At 44.8% G+C, this 15989-nt stretch overlaps 1 pseudogene; it reads left to right on the top strand.

Moving 5' to 3' along the window:
• The first annotated feature begins 9340 nt into the window (after positions 1-9340).
• LOC148507450 (NXPE family member 3-like) overlaps positions 9341-15989 on the top strand; it is a 59914-nt pseudogene continuing 53265 nt past the window's right edge.

The raw sequence follows: 15989 nt of genomic DNA, 5'->3' as shown, positions 1-15989 counted from the left end.
CTACTAGTTTGTTTATCATGATTAATTTTTTAAATAAATCTGGCTGAAATTGTTAACATGGAGCCACTCTCAAATGTGTACAGTTGTTTTGGTTTGTCTAAACCCAAGTCAGTTGTCTATTCTTCAAAATGCTTTCAATATGACCATCCTCAAATTTTGAGTCCACATTTATTTGCTTATTCAAAAAACAGAATAATAATATTTTGGTTACACATTAACCATGAAAATTTCAAGTATTAATGTAATGTTGTAGGTGTGAGTTTTTATTTCTTGTTTTTTTGTTATTTTTTGGGGTGGCACATCAAAATTTGTGATTAACCATTCTGAATTTTCTAAACTAGATTACTTTCATGTACAAAGTTGCCTACTTTCAGTTTGCCCATGCCACAGGCCAACACATGCCTTTTGTGTCTGGCCCTGTTTGTGTAATTTGCAAACATTGCCTCTTGGATCAGTCTTCATTCATAAACAACACAGAGTGGCCTACCCACTCTTACATGGGCCTTTATCATGAGAACATGCCTTTTAATATCGGCTAATGTCTTATAATAATGTTTTATGAAATGTTTGAAAGGGACGGGCCAAATGCAGATTAGTTGACTCACCTGCAAATGTATAATACGATTGCCTAAGTATATTAAAATGTTTTTTTAGTTTGTTTTTTGTACTCTCCTTTTAATTCTATTATATTGTAATGTTTCAACAGAGCCACGGATGTTGTCAAGCCAGATTATTCAGAATTGCTGCATGTTTGGGCCCATTTAGGCCACATTGACTCCTCTTTGGCCCATATTATTGAGTTACTTGGACGTCAATAATTTTTGGTTTACTTTTATATTTTAATGTATTTTTGTTCCAGTAAAATTTTTGTGTTTAAAAATGTCTCCTTCTTCACAGACTACCACATTACGAACCAAGGTGACCCAATCTGTTGGTATATGGGGCATGGGTTAATTATACTTTTAAAAAGCTTATTTGTTCTTTGAACTTTATAAGACATTTAATTGGGTCTCATGTCCAACATATTTCTACTTGCTTAATACTAAAGCAATTTTTTAATTAAACACCTGCTTAATCAAATTAGAAATGCCGAAAACTTCATACTACCCATCATATTTGAATTAAAATACATAATCAACATGTTTGCTCTACTACCCATATGTAGTATATGTAACTAACGCATTTTGCAAGCATTGTGTATGTGTGTGAAATGTGTACTTCAAACCAGATTTATAATTTTTTATTATAAAAACTGGCTTAAAAAGTGCAAACCAGATCACCTACAACACACAATCCCCCACACACACACTCTTGAAATGTAATTTTGTATTCAATTTTTCAAAAAGTGTTTTGATTAAATTTTAAGGAATGTGCGTTTCCAAAATTTAGCTTGCAATAAAAAAATAACACAATGATAGAATTAGTCAATTTATTGGGAACAACACAAAGAAAAATATTTTAACAAATATAATATATAAAAATCAAGAACTGCTAGAAGATGGAGCGTGACAACATGTTGTGCGAATCCATTCCATGATGAGTTTTTTCCATGACCCAAGGTTTGAGATAATGTGGCAATGATGTTTTTTTGGGTAGAAGCAAGGATGATGATATGTAATTTCCTGGAAAAAAAAACAAAACCATTAATAAACAATCAAAAAATGGCAAGCAACTCCACATAACTGTTTACCAAAAAAAAAAAATGCAGGCCAAAATGAAATTACCTGAAATAACACAAAACAACATCATCGCAGATGCTCCCCCCCGGACACTCTCACACGACCTACCTGAGGGGAGCCATCCTCCAGCAAGGCATCCTCTGGCTGCATTGGGACTCGACTCCTTATGGCGATGTTATGAAATATCCCACACAGGACCACTATTTTAGAAACCATGGCCGGAAAATACATTAGTTCACCACCAGTGCGGTGGAGGCATCTAAATCGGCCTTTTAAATGGCCAATACAGCGCTCCACCACCTGCCTGGTGGCAGTAAATGCGGCATTATATTGGGTTTGTGGCCCTGGTGTGGGGGCCAAATAAGGAGTCAGCAGCCAGGGCATGCAAGGATATCCACTGCCTCCTGTGGAAATAATAATAATAAAAAAAAAACACTTTAGAAAAATGTAAAAAACACAACAAATTAACTAAACTTACCAGAAGTCATGCATCATGCGCCCCAGGATCCGGAAAAAGGAGGCCTGTGAAATGCCAGCCACAACCCCCACTGTGGTCTGGAAGGACCCTGAGGCACAGAAATGTAACACCGCCATAAACTGGGTGATTGGTGAAATTGCTGTAGGAATGTTTGTTTCACTTTCAAGATCACTATCTATTAATGAGAGCGTGTCTAGGATAATGTTTGGGGGTAGGCGGTAACGCCTTAACACCACATCATCAGGCATTCCAAAAAGGGTGACACATGTTCTATATATCTGGAGCCTTGCATGCCTCTGATGCCTACGCCTAGGACAGTGGTTGGGGAACAGGGGTAAATAACCCCACATGGGGTAAAAGTGAAATTCCTGGGGGTAATGGATGCAGGGCTGGAGGTACACGTGAACCGAGTGCGCCACTGCACCCGGCACCAGTGATCTCTAGCCTGGCACCGCAGGGAGGCTCTAAGCCGGACGCCCGCTGAGATGTTATTACCAGCGGGCGCCCGACTCTTTCCCTGAAGTGCCGCGTTAGCCGGAGGCTGGAGCTCTCTTCTGAACTACAGCCTCCGCCTCTCTCCATGCGCACTATGGGAGAGACATCATGACATCTCTCCCATAGTTCCGAGGAGCAGCCGGGTGGACAGGACGGTGGTGGATGCAGGAGCGGGGATTAAGGTTTTAAGTGTTTTTTTTGTACAAGTGGCACTACAGGGGCATAACTATGGGGGCACTGCTACAGGGGCATAACTATGGGGGCATTGCTACAGGGGCATTACATATAAGGGCACTACTACAGGGGCATAACTATGGGGGCACTACTACAGGGGCATAACTATGGGGGCACTGCTACAGGGGCATTACATATGGGGGCACTGCTACAGGGGCATTACATATAAGGGCACTACTACAGGGGAATAACTATGGGGGCACTGCTACAGGGGCATAACTATGGGGGCACTGCTACAGGGGCATAACTATGGGGTCACTACTACAGGGGCATTATATGGGGGCACTACTACAGGGGCATTATATGGGGGCACTACTATAGGATTTCCTTCCTTTCAAATCAAGTGGGTAACGTCGGCATATCTAAATATATTTTGGGGTAAAAGGTAAAAAAGTTCCCTGGCCTAGGAGGATGTACAAGTTGGTTGGGTTGTTGGAGCATCGCCACTATGAGCTCACCAACAATCCAAAGCCACTCCAAGAATGTGAAACTTACAAATGGGGTCACCCACAGTAAGCCCCCATGTCTGGTTATCTTTATGGGGGGGGGCCAGGAGCAGTTTACAAATTATAATTTTAAATTATGCTCCAACAAGATTACACATGTTCCCTTTATGCACATATTTTGGTTAAAATGGAATAAATCAGATGCATTCGCAAAACTTGGACATAAAGGAAAGTGCATTTAGGGGCACATATGAAAATAGAATGCGCAAAGTCCGTGCAGGATTTTTTTTAAAAATTGAGGTTTGCGGATGAAAAAGTATGTGTTGCATTCGCTTAGCCCCATATTTTTAATTAAATGGTGTTAAACAGAACCCCTGAAAAAAATATGCAGAAAAAAGTACGCAAATTTAAATACTGGTAAAAGTAAAATGAGCCAACAAAATGCCATCTGCTTTTAAAGCAAACAAAAAAAGTGCAAAATAACATCTAATTGAAGACAGCACCATAATGTCGTAAAAAAACGTGTAAAGCCTGTACATTACAAGCCCTCCCCAAAAATAAAATAAAAAACTTCAACACAATGACATGCATGAGACATATGGGTATACAATCGGAAGCCGGCTGCCGGAATCCTGACAGCCGGCTTCCCGACTGCTTTATCCCAGCGTGGGATAAATGACGGCATCTATATCTAGACGCCTGTCACATCCCCAAGGCCGGGTGCTGCAGCCGGACAGCCGCGGGGGGGGGGAGGGTTACGTTTAGGACACTCGGGGGGGGGACTTAGGGTTAGGCACCCCCCGGGGGACTTAAGTTTAGGCAGCGGGGAAGGGGGGGTTAGGGTTAGGCAGGGCCACCAAGAGCCAAGGCGGGCCCGGGTAATAGGGGGCATGGCCTAATCATGGGAGGTGTGGCCACGCCCCCTTTCCAAAAAAAAAAAAAAGATTTGCAGGGGAGGGGGGCGCTCTGGGCCCCCTCAGCCTGGCACAAAGCCAAGGGGGGCACGATCAGTATGATCACTCCCCCGCACAGGCATAGGAGACTGCTGTGGCTGCTGCTCAGCAGCCACGTGCAGTCTCCAACCGCAACTCAGCACACGCTGTGTGATGGGCTGCTGTGAGGGAGGGGGGGCGGTGTCAGACCCGGGCCCCTCAGGAAGCCCGGGCCCGGGTAATCTGTACCCGCTCCCTCCCCCTCTCGGCGCCCCTGGGGTTAGGCACTTAGAGGGAGGATTAGCGTTAGGCACAGGGGGGGAGGTTAGGGTTAGGCACCCCTAAGGAGGGTTAGGGTTAGGGGGGTTAGGTTAGATTAGTTGATACTTCCTTACCACGATCGGGATTTCCAGCGCTTTCGGGCTTCCACTGCCGGGCTCTGCTGTTTTGTTGGGCTGCCGCTGCCAGGATTCGAACATACCGATTCCGGCATATGTTCTTACCGCGTAATGAAAAAAAAGACACCACAGGTATCGGCCCGAGCGGGTCTGAATCAGGCCCTGTGAGCACACATGCCAGCCTTGACCCTGTAGAAGCATTAAGCACTTCCTGCCAGTATAATTCACTGCTATAGTGACAAATAGCTCACATGATGGCATCAATAAGCACATGGTTAACTCAATTGGTTAGTAGTATGTGTTTTAAATTTTTAGGGGCATAGCGGAGGCGGAGCTCGTTCTCCAGATGCCTGTTCTGGTTAGTTGCGCTGTCTGGGTTGCATTCTTCTCTTTTTTTCTGGTAATTACTTAAGACAGGGAATCGTTTCCCAATCCCTGGCAATACATAGCATAGACAGGGCCGCAACTAGGGGGGGCTAGAGGTGCACGTGCACCAGGTGCCGAAATGCAGGGGGTGAAAAAGGGCTGACTCACGGTGGCTTGGGGACTGCAGATTCAGAAAACGGCCATCCAAAAATGGCCACCGCCAAGGAGGAGAAAGATGCTAGAGGTCCTTATTGGACCTCTAGTGTTTGTCTCCTCCTTAGCGGCGGCCATTTTTGGATGGGCATTTTCAGCAGATTCCATGCAAACTAGCCGTCCGCATGGACTCTGCTGAAAACGGCCATGCAAAAATGGCCGCCGCCAAGGAGGAGACAGACACTACAGGTCCTACTGGACCTCTAGTGTCTGTAGGCCAGCACAAGGGCCGGGAGAAGATGCTTAAAGCTGCATCTTCTCCCGTGAAACCCCCTTGTAACGAGCATGAAAACCCCTGGCAACAAGCATGTAACCCCCTGGCAATGAGCATGTAACCCCCTGGCAACAAGCATGTAATCCCCTGGCAATGAGCATGTAAACCCATGACAACGAGCATAAACCCCATGGCAATTAGCATGAAACCCTACGGCAACGAGCATGTAACTTCGGGCAAATATGTAAGTGGCACTTTGGTAATAAGCATTACAGTGTGTGGCATAATGTGTAATGGGCATTATGGTGTGTGGAATAATGTAAGTCATTATACCAGGGACGTTTGACTAGTGCACTGCCTTATGGAGGAGCAAGGACAAAATCCAGGTACGGGAAGGGAGGGGGCGCAAAATTGCTGCCTTGCACCGGGTGACAGATATCCTAGTTTCAGCCCTGGCATTGACATCCCCATTGGTGTCTGGAAATCACTGGCCAACTGCCTCCTACTACAGCATGATGACAAGCGACCTGACCAGCCGTTTGCCATTGTGCTACCTGCCAACCCCCGGCTGCTGCCGAGAAAAGCCACATGCAGCAGGGTGCACTAGTATGCTCCCAGCTCACAGGCATTTCAGTGGTGCAGAGTGACTGTAATCACTAATGAAATGCTGAGAGCCGCACGCAGCCGGGCGTATATGCGCGCTCCTGGCTCCCCCTATCAGCAGAGACACAAACGCATGATCTGATAGTCCCTGAAGTTCCCCAGAGGAGCAGTAATGCAGCAATAAGTGACAGAGGCTGGAGAAACAATTTTGCCCCATGAGTCAGAGTCCGTGACCCAGCCTTTATATCCTCTATACATTTAACCAATGAAATAATACTATTCATTGGTGAGAGAGGGCGAACAGGTATAATGCCTCGGGCCCCTAGGGGTCATAATCCAATACTACCCCCAATGTTTAATTTTATTTCCTATTAACTCCCCTCACAGGTTGGACATGACCATTCCCTAGCACACTACTGGTTGGGGGAGGGGGGTTTGGATTGGGATGGTGGTGCCATAGAATGCATTTGGTCTGTGCGCCATGGCTACACGATACACGTCTGACCATATTATTGTTACACATCTCATGCGTTTCATTCAAACAGAGAAAATATGTGATCATTTTCAAGTGCAGCTTTTCCTATGATTTATATTATAATTTAGATTTAGCGACGTGCAGTGAAGTAAATGGCTGGGGAGGCACTAGCTGGTATCAGAGCCAGATTTACACACACATATATGAACCTGAGGGTTCATGTGGGCATTATACAAAGGTGCAGCAGTATATAGTGCTGGAAATTTGGTGAGTTTTGATTAGGGATGTGTGGAAAAGGTAGACAGGTGAGGCAGTGCCTCACCTGCCATATACTTTTTACTCCAGAGTTTTGACCACAGAAACCATCAGAACAATACAAAGAAGACATTTATAAAATTTTCTGTATGTTCTTCCCATAACCTCTACAGTAAAACTGTGGAGTATACCTAAGTATGACAGGAAGGGCTCCGTCTCACCTGCCTCACCTAACCGCACGTCACTGAGATTTTGTTTTTTGCCGGAGGATTGGAGGATTAGTTCTGAAGCACAAACCACTACATATTTCTTGGTGGTGAATAAAAATACACATTTGCTTTTTTTCACTTTCCATTTAGAAAACAGTGCAGCTGCTGCAAAAACCGCAGTAGCTGCCCGTGAAACACCTAGCTCTGGCTAGTCACCCCCGTTACTGCCCAGGAACTCCCATTGAAATTGTCTCTGTGTCTACATTTTATCGTGGCTTTCATAGGCAACCATCGATGCGATTGAAAACATCAGCAGCTTGAGTGCGGCATTGACTTAGGGTGTTTTTCTGAATCAAGCCAAAAGACAACTGGAAAAAAACAAACAAACAAGACATACTGTACTTTGTTGGGTACTGCATAAATAATTACTGATATTGATGGAATGTGACCATTTAAATGAAATTGCCAAACTCAATTTATTTATAAAGGTAGAAGACAGACAAAATACAAAGTCGCGTTTAGGCAAGACTGGTCAACATCATATAATTCAATAAAAATACAAAACTGAGTATGGATACAAAAAGACACAAAAACTGTAATAAGTGATTCAGCAAAAATAAAAATAATTAAAGATATCAACCTATCTTGTTTTTTCATGTTTTTTAACATTTGACAACTACAATAATGGATGTAACTTTGAAGAAACTGGGTTGGGAGGGAGGAAAAAAAATGGGTTGGGGGGTTTAGCAGCATTAAATACATGATCACATAGCCTAATATAAGGTTTAGAGGTGGTTTGCATAACAAACATGTAATGGGTCTTTATTGGGTACAGAGATGAAGATACAGTCGATCAAAGTTAAAACTTCATCCCAATATATTGAAATCAATGGACAATCCCACCATATATGGAAGTAGGAGCCTTTATGTCCACACTAACGCCAGCAAAGATCTGAAGTCAATGGGTAGATGGATTTTTAGTTTTTCAGGGACCAACTACCATCTGGTATAAAGGCCCTGATTCAGAGCCGGACGCTCTCTGACAGAGCGCTCGCTCTGAATCAGGGCCGTCATTCTCTTTTTTTAGAGCGGCCTTCTGGTCGCTCGCATAGCTGTGGGTGACCACCCACAGCTATAGCGAGCGGCCAGGAATATGGTCGCGATGGTAAAGACCATCGCGACCATCGGGCTTGCGATGAGATCCTTGTGGTAGGGTCTCGTTGCCGCAAGCCCAAGAGTGCTTTCTGCTCTAACAGAGCCGAAAGCACTCCCACTGACATCACTTGTGATGTCAGTGGGGCCGGCCCTAGACGGTAGGCGTTCCCATGGGAACGCCTTCATCTGGGCAGACACGCCCCCGGCCCGCCCACCAAAGGGGGCGTGCTGTCACTCAACATCAACAGCACGCCCCTTTTGTAGCAAGACCTGGAGCGACGCCTTGCCCGTCGCTATCCGGATCTCGCGCATGCGCACGACGGAGCCGGCTCCGTCGTGTGCATGCGCACTGGGCCAACTTCAACCCGCTTGCGAGCGGGTCTGAATCAGGCCCAAAGTTTGTAAGCAGTTTCCTTAAGGTCGGTGTTAATGGATGTCTTAGAGACAAACTGTTGAATATCTGACCGCAGTTGCCAAAATTTACTCACCAGTGTATTGGTTAATTAAGCATAATGAATAAATATGCATTGGATAATGCAAAATTGTGCCGTAATATATATTATATCTGAGTTACAAATATATATTTAACCGTCTGAAAATAAATTTAAAGGACACTTTAGTTGCGTGATTATGTGTGTGAGACATTAATATGATAGATAAATAGATTATTTTAGAGATGAGCGGTACCATTTTACTCGGTTTCATTTGGTTATGTTCCGATCTCAAAAACGGCTTCATGTTGGCTATCCAGCTCTCACGTGTTTTGGATAGCCAATAACATAAATCCAAACTAATCTGAACTTGCGATAATTTTGCAAAAAGAAGTGCGTCAAAACCGAACCGCTCAACTCTAGATTATTTGCAAACCAGGAGATCTTTATCAACCAGGGTAATTCATCTCTGCTCTGTGTTGAGTAGATTTGGGAGGAGCTCCTGGAGAAAGCATTGGGATATAACACACTACTAAAATTGAGGACCACGCAGGTATTAAGGAGTACATGGCCATCCAATCAGAAGTTTGATTACATTTTGATCAGTGTATTATGATTTCAATATTTTTAACTCATTCTGCCCCCATGTTGCTGCCCAACACTGTGATTCACATTGTATCATAGCGCAGTTTATCCACAACTGGTTTGTTTAATTGTTTAAAGTATTTGTAATGTGTGCTATCTTCAGTTCATTTTCAGGTTTCTGACAATGGATTCTTTGAAAAAGTACAAACCACCCTCCCCTAAGATGCACAGACGTCCCACGAATGCTCTTCACACCACGTCAGTCTCTCCCACAACGGTTGATTCCAAGTTCAAAGAACTTTTAAGACTGATTGACTGGCCTGAGCCTCCAACCACTGTGACACATTATAATTTATCCACCAGTCCCAGTCTCTGTGATTACCATCTGCTGAATTCATGGGACACATACAGGGTTGGAGAGACATTGGAGGTGCTCATCACAGCTCGGGACCACAATGGTCGGCCAAAGGAATATGGTGTAGATTACTTCCGGGCCAAGCTGCACTCTCCGGCACTGAAGGCTGGAGTGACTGGGCAAGTAAAGGACCATGGTAATGGCAGCTAGCTGGCCACACTCCTCCTCCTATGGCCGGGGACAGCAGAGGTACAAATCCGGCTCATTCACTCCAGTGAGGCTGTGGATGTTTTAAATAAGAAGAGGGAGAGCCATCCAGAAAAGGTACAGATACATAGCAGCCCTGACTAATATAACAGTTATCAATCCAACAAACAATATCTATAACTGTTACTGTATATGTTGTTCTTTTGGTGATATCCCCCTTTGACTTATAGAATTAGCATGACAATCTGATCAGTGGGCTTATTTATTAAACACCTTTTGCTGTCAATAGTCCAAGAACAGGTCCCTTTACTTTTTCTCTTACCTATTATCACAGCCCATGTGCCAGCAAAAGAACCTTAATAAATTGCCCTGAAAAATAATTTCTTATTGCTGCAATAGACCATTGTCAGAGGATTGCAGCTTTTGATTCCACATAATTAATAGATATCGGAGCTATCTGTAGTGGTTCCTCTTTTTTCACTCACAAAAGCAGTCCCCATAGCTCTCCATGGGAACTATGAAAAGTGTCTATGATACATAGCTGCAAGCTTCATTTTTCAGTGCTAGCTCCCTGTAGCTAAAGCCACTTTTTTTTGCCATGGCAAGCATAGAGCTTTCAGTGTTATAGAGTATTCAAAAATATTGGGGTCTGCTAATATGTTCCTTCTGTAAAACATATAAGCTGAAAAAAAAGACGAGGAAAGTTATTGTTCCGATCCTCTAGCAATTGCTAGGACCGAGATGGAGGTGTTGGAGATACATGGCAGATCGAAGAACAAACACAAGAGGTATAGATAAATCATGGCAGTTTACTAAATAAATGATATGATGGACCAGTGTAAACACAACATGTCAATGGTGCAATAAGGAGCTGAAACCATAGGACAGTCAATAGAATATACTGTAGGTTTACAGTCCAAAGAAAGTTGTTAAATGGCCTGGAGGCCTAGTAGACAGCAATGCTTGAAACGTGGTGAAGAAGCAGGATTGCTGGATGGCCTGGAGGGCCTAGCAGACAGCGATGCTTGAAACCTGGTATAGAAGCAGGATTGCAGTATGGCCTGGAGGGCCTAGCAGACAGCGATGCTTGAAACCTGGTGCAGAAGCAGGATTGCTGTATGGCCTGAAAGGACTAGTAGACAGCGGTGCTTGAAACGTGGTGTTGAAGCAGGATTGCTGTATGGCCTGAAGGGCCTAGTAGACAGCATAGCTAGAAACGTGGCTTAGAAGAAGGATAGCTGTATGGCCTGGAGGGCTCAGCAGACAGCGATGCTTGAACCGTGGTATAGAAGCAGGATAGCTGTATGACCTGGAGGCTCTGTCAACAGTGATGCTTGAACCGTGGTATAGAAGCAGGATAGTTGTATGGCCTGGAGGCTCTGTAGACAGCGATGCTTGAACCGTGGTATAGAAGCAGGATAGCTGTATGGCCTGGAGGCTCTGTAGACAGCGATGCTTGAACCGTGGTATAGAAGCAGGATAGCTGTATGGCCTGGAGGGCACTGGAGACAGCATTGCTTGGACCCAGGGTACTTGGGTCACTTAAAAGCCGTTGAGCAGAATACACGCAGCATGTAGAAAATATTGCTGGAAGTCTGGATGCACAGAGAGCAGCTTGCATAACCAAAAGTTCCACATGAAAACTCTATAGCCGACAGGGCGGCGACAGTCCAGGAAGTTCAAAAAGGATCAGCTGCCAATCAGGCAACACTAGGAGGAAACATGTGAAATCCTCTGACGTCTGGGTCTCCTAGCAACCGGCAACCTAGAAGCATGGTCAGGAGCAGGAGGAATACCGGCAGGAGACAAGTCCTGGACTGGACTTTTAACAGTACCCCCCCTTGACGCGGGGTTGAAGAACCCCCAGATCCAGGTTTATCAGGAAACTTCTGAAAGAAAAGTCTTTTCAGTCTGGGAGCATGGAGTGCATCTTCTGAAACCCAGGAACGTTCCTCTGGGCCGGAACCCCTCCAATGAACCAAAAACTGTAATTTACCTCTGGAGAACTTGGAGTCCAGAATTCTTTCATCAACAAATTCCTGTTGACCATGGACAGTCACGGGACCAGGTTTGGCACTAGGCTTACTTCCAAATCTCATGGAAGAACAAAACGTTTTGAGGAGAGAGCAATGAAAAGTGTTCTTAATACGTAAAGAATTGGGTAGTTGCAACTTGAAAGCAACGGGATTCACTTGAGCAATGATGCGAAAAGGCCCATGAATCTAGGTCCCAATTTATCAGTAGGTTGGCGCAGCTTGATATTCTTAGTAGAAAGCCAGACCAAATCTCCCTTTTTAAAAAAACATGGTCTTCGATGCCTGTCAGCAATACTCTTAGGTGTAGACAACGGAAGAAGAAGACCAGGAGGAGCTGTCCGAGGAGTCTTATTATGGGCACAGACTTCACATGCTAACACAAACTCACGGACATCTTTGGCTAAGCATGGCCAAAAGACAGAACGGGAGAGAATGTCCATAGTCTTAGAAATGCCTGGATGACCAAAGGCTTTTTTAGAATGAAAATCCAAAAGGACAGTTTTCCTAAGTCTCTCAGGAACAAAAAGAAGATGAGCAGGAACATTCAATGGAGCTTCAGATTGGCATCTCTGGAGTGTCTCAGCTAGAGTCTGGGTTAAGGCAAAATGAATTAAATCTTTAGGAATGATGGGTTCTTCAGAAACGGAGACTTGTTGGTCAGAGAAGAAACTTCTGGAGAGAGCGTCAGCTTTAACATCTTTAGAACCAGGAATAAGATTGATGGCGCAATCATATGGTCGATGTGGAGGCAATTCATTAGCTTTTTGTTTAGAAAACACATCAGCAAAATCCAAATGTTGATGAGGAATGCTACAAGCGGATGAAACTTCAGGACATTGTAGCATCCGCACAGGGAGTGAAGGGCATGAGGACTGACATTCAGGACTCCACTTAATAATCTCCCCAGAGGACCAGTCAATGGAAGGATTGTGTAGGCCCAATACAATTGGAACCAAAGGACTATGCAGAAGAAAAAATGAAATGAGTTCAATATGTGAAACACCTACGGTAAGCCGAATAAGGGGTGTCTTAACCTTAAGAATTCCTTTAGGGAATAAGCCTCCATCCAGGCCACAAATGGAAACTTCTTGCTCTGATGGAACTGCAGGAATCTTTAACTTCTGAAAGAACGCATAGTCCATAAAATTAGCTGCTGCTCCACTATCCAAAAAAGCCTGTGTCTTGAACTCTTTAATAGCTGAATGAATGGATACAGGAACAAGTACTGAATTCTTGGAGGAAAATTGAGGCTAAACCTAAGTGTAATCCCTTCTGTACACTTAGACCCTGCCTTTTTATGAATATCAAAGGACAGTCTTTTATGGAATGAGCCTTGTCTCCACAGTACAAACAGAGACTTTGTGAACGTCTTCTACGCCTTTCTCCCGGAGAAAGACGAGAAGCTCCAATTCGCATAGGCTCCTCGCGATCCAGTGAAGGAGGCAACAAAGAAGATCGGGGGGACATAGTAGGCAACTGCTGCTCTCTCCGTCTTTCACGTAAATGAGGGTCAATACATATAACTGTATGCATGAAGTCATCCAGAGCCTTTGCCAGGGAATGTTGCACAAGAATGTCCTTTATTTCTTCAGAAAGACCAATCCGAAACTGGTTACGCAAAGCCGAATCATTCCAGCCTGATTCCACTGCCCATCTATGAAATTCAGAACAATAATCCTCTGCAGCTTTTTGTCCCTGTTTAAGAGAGCGAAGCTTGGATTCTGCAAGTGATACCTTATCTGGGTCTTCAAACAACAGGCCCAGCTGGAGGAAAAAGGCATCCACAGTCTGAAGGGCAACATGCGAGGAAGGCAGTCCAAATGCCCATGTTTGCGGATCACCCTGAAGCAGGGAGATAATAAGTCCAACTCTTTGTGTCTCAGAACCAGAAGAGACTGGACGCATGCGGAAATAACGTTTACAACTCTCACGGAAATTCACAAACAAGTTTCTGTCCCCAGCGAAACGATCAGGCAAGTCCATTTTGGGCTCCGTAAGAGCAGCTTGTAACGAGGAGGTACGGACATCTTCAACTTTAAGTGAGAGTTCATTAACTTTTTGAGTAAGAGTCTGAATTTGAGCTGCCAGAACTTGTCCTGGGTTCTGCGTATGCTCCATCGTAGTCCAAAGATTTGGTCGGCTATAATGTTCCGATCCTCTAGCAATTGCTAGGACCGAGATGGAGGTGTTGGAGATACGTGGCACATCGAAGAACAAACACAAGAAGTATGGTTAAATCATGGCAGTTTACTAAATAAATGATATGATGGACCAGTGTAAACACAACATGTCAATGGTGCAATAAGGAGCTGAAACCATAGGACAGTCAATAGAATATACTGTAGGTTTACAGTCCAAAGAAAGTTGTTAAATGGCCTTTAGGGCCTAGCAGACAGCAATGCTTGAAACCTGGTATAGAAGCAGGATTGCAGTATGGCCTGGGGGGCCTAGCAGACAGCGATGCTTGAAACCTGGTGCAGAAGCAGGATTGCTGTATGGCCAGGAGGGCCTAGTAGACAGTGGTGCTTGAAACGTGGTGTTGAAGCAGGATTGCTGTATGGCCTGGAGGGCCTAGTAGACAGCGGTGCTTGAAACGTGGTGTTGAAGCAGGATTGCTGTATGGCCTGAAGGGCCTAGTAGACAGCATAGCTAGAAACGTGGCTTAGAAGCAGGATAGCTGTATGGCCTGGAGGGCTCAGCAGACAGCGACGCTTGAACCGTGGTATAGAAGCAGGTAAGCTGTATAGCCTGCAGGGCTCTGTAGACAGCGATGCTTGAACCGTGATATAGAAGCAGGATAGCTGTATGACCTGGAGGCTCTGTAGACAGCGATGCTTGAACCGTGGTATAGAAGCAGGATAGCTGTATGACCTGGAGGCTCTGTAGACAGCGTAGCTAGAAACGTGGCTTAGAAGCAGGATAGCTGTATGGCCTGGAGGCTCTGTAGACAGCGATGCTTGAACCGTGGTATAGAAGCAGGATAGCTGTATAGCCTGCAGGGCTCTGTAGACAGCGATGCTTGAACCGTGGTATAGATGCAGGATAGCTGTATGACCTGGAGGCTCTGTAGACAGCAATGCTTGAACTGTGGTATAGAAGCAGGATAGCTGTATGACCTGGAGCCTCTGTAGACAGCGATGCTTGAACCGTGGTATAGAAGCAGGATAGCTGTATGGCCTGGAGGGCTCAGTAGATAGCGATGCTTGAACCGTGGTATAGAAGCAGGATAGCTGTATGGCCTGGAGGCTCTGTAGACAGCGATGCTTGAACCGTGGTATAGAAGCAGGATAGCTGTATGGCCTGGAGGGCCCTGGAGATAGCGTTGCTTGGCCCCAGGGTACTTGGGTCACTTAAAAGCCGGTGAGCAGAATACACGCAGCATGTAGAAAATATTGCTGGAAGTCTGGATGCACAGCTTGCATAACCAAAAGTTCCACATGAAAACTATAGCCGACAGGGCGGCGACAGTCCAGGAAGTTCAAATAGGATCAGCTGCCAATCAGGCAACACTAGGAAGAAACATGTGAAATCCTCTGACGTCTGGGTCTCCTAGCAACCTGCAACCTAGAAGCATGGTCAGGAGCAGGAGGAATACTGGCAGGAGACAAGTCCTGGACTTGACTTGTAACAGTTATATATAAATTAGGGGTGTGCACCGGCCACTTTTCGTGTTTTGGATCTGGGTCTTTCTTCGTGTTTTGGATCTGGATTGGTTTTGCCAAAACCACCCTTCCGTGTTTTGGGTTCAGGGTTTTGTGTTTTGGATCTGTATTTTTTTTTTTTTTTTTTTAAAAACATAAAAACAGCTAAAATCACAGAATTTGTGGGTTTTTCTGCTCCTATGCTATTATTAACCTCCTCAATAACCTTAATTTCCACTCATTTCCAGTCTATTCTGAACACCTCACACCTCACAATATTGTTTTTAGCCCAAAAGGTTGCACCAAGGTAGCTGGATGACTATGCTAAGCGATACGAGTGGGCGGCACAAACACGCAGTCCATCTAGGAGTGACACTGCAGTGGCAGACAGGATGGCAGTTTGAAAAACTAGGCCCCAAACAGTACATACTGCAAAGAAAGAAAAGAGGTGCAAGATGGAACTGTCCTTGGACACTCCCACTCACCCTTATGTTGTATAAACAGGACATGCACACTTCAACAAACCAATCATTTCAGCACCAGGGTCTGCCACACAACTGTGGCTGAAATGATTGGTTTGTT

The sequence above is a fragment of the Taudactylus pleione genome, unplaced genomic scaffold (assembly GCF_031769625.1).
Source record: "Taudactylus pleione unplaced genomic scaffold, aTauple2 ptg000393l, whole genome shotgun sequence".
Lineage (NCBI taxonomy): Eukaryota > Metazoa > Chordata > Amphibia > Anura > Myobatrachidae > Taudactylus > Taudactylus pleione.
This window is presented reverse-complemented; position numbering and strand designations above follow the sequence as displayed.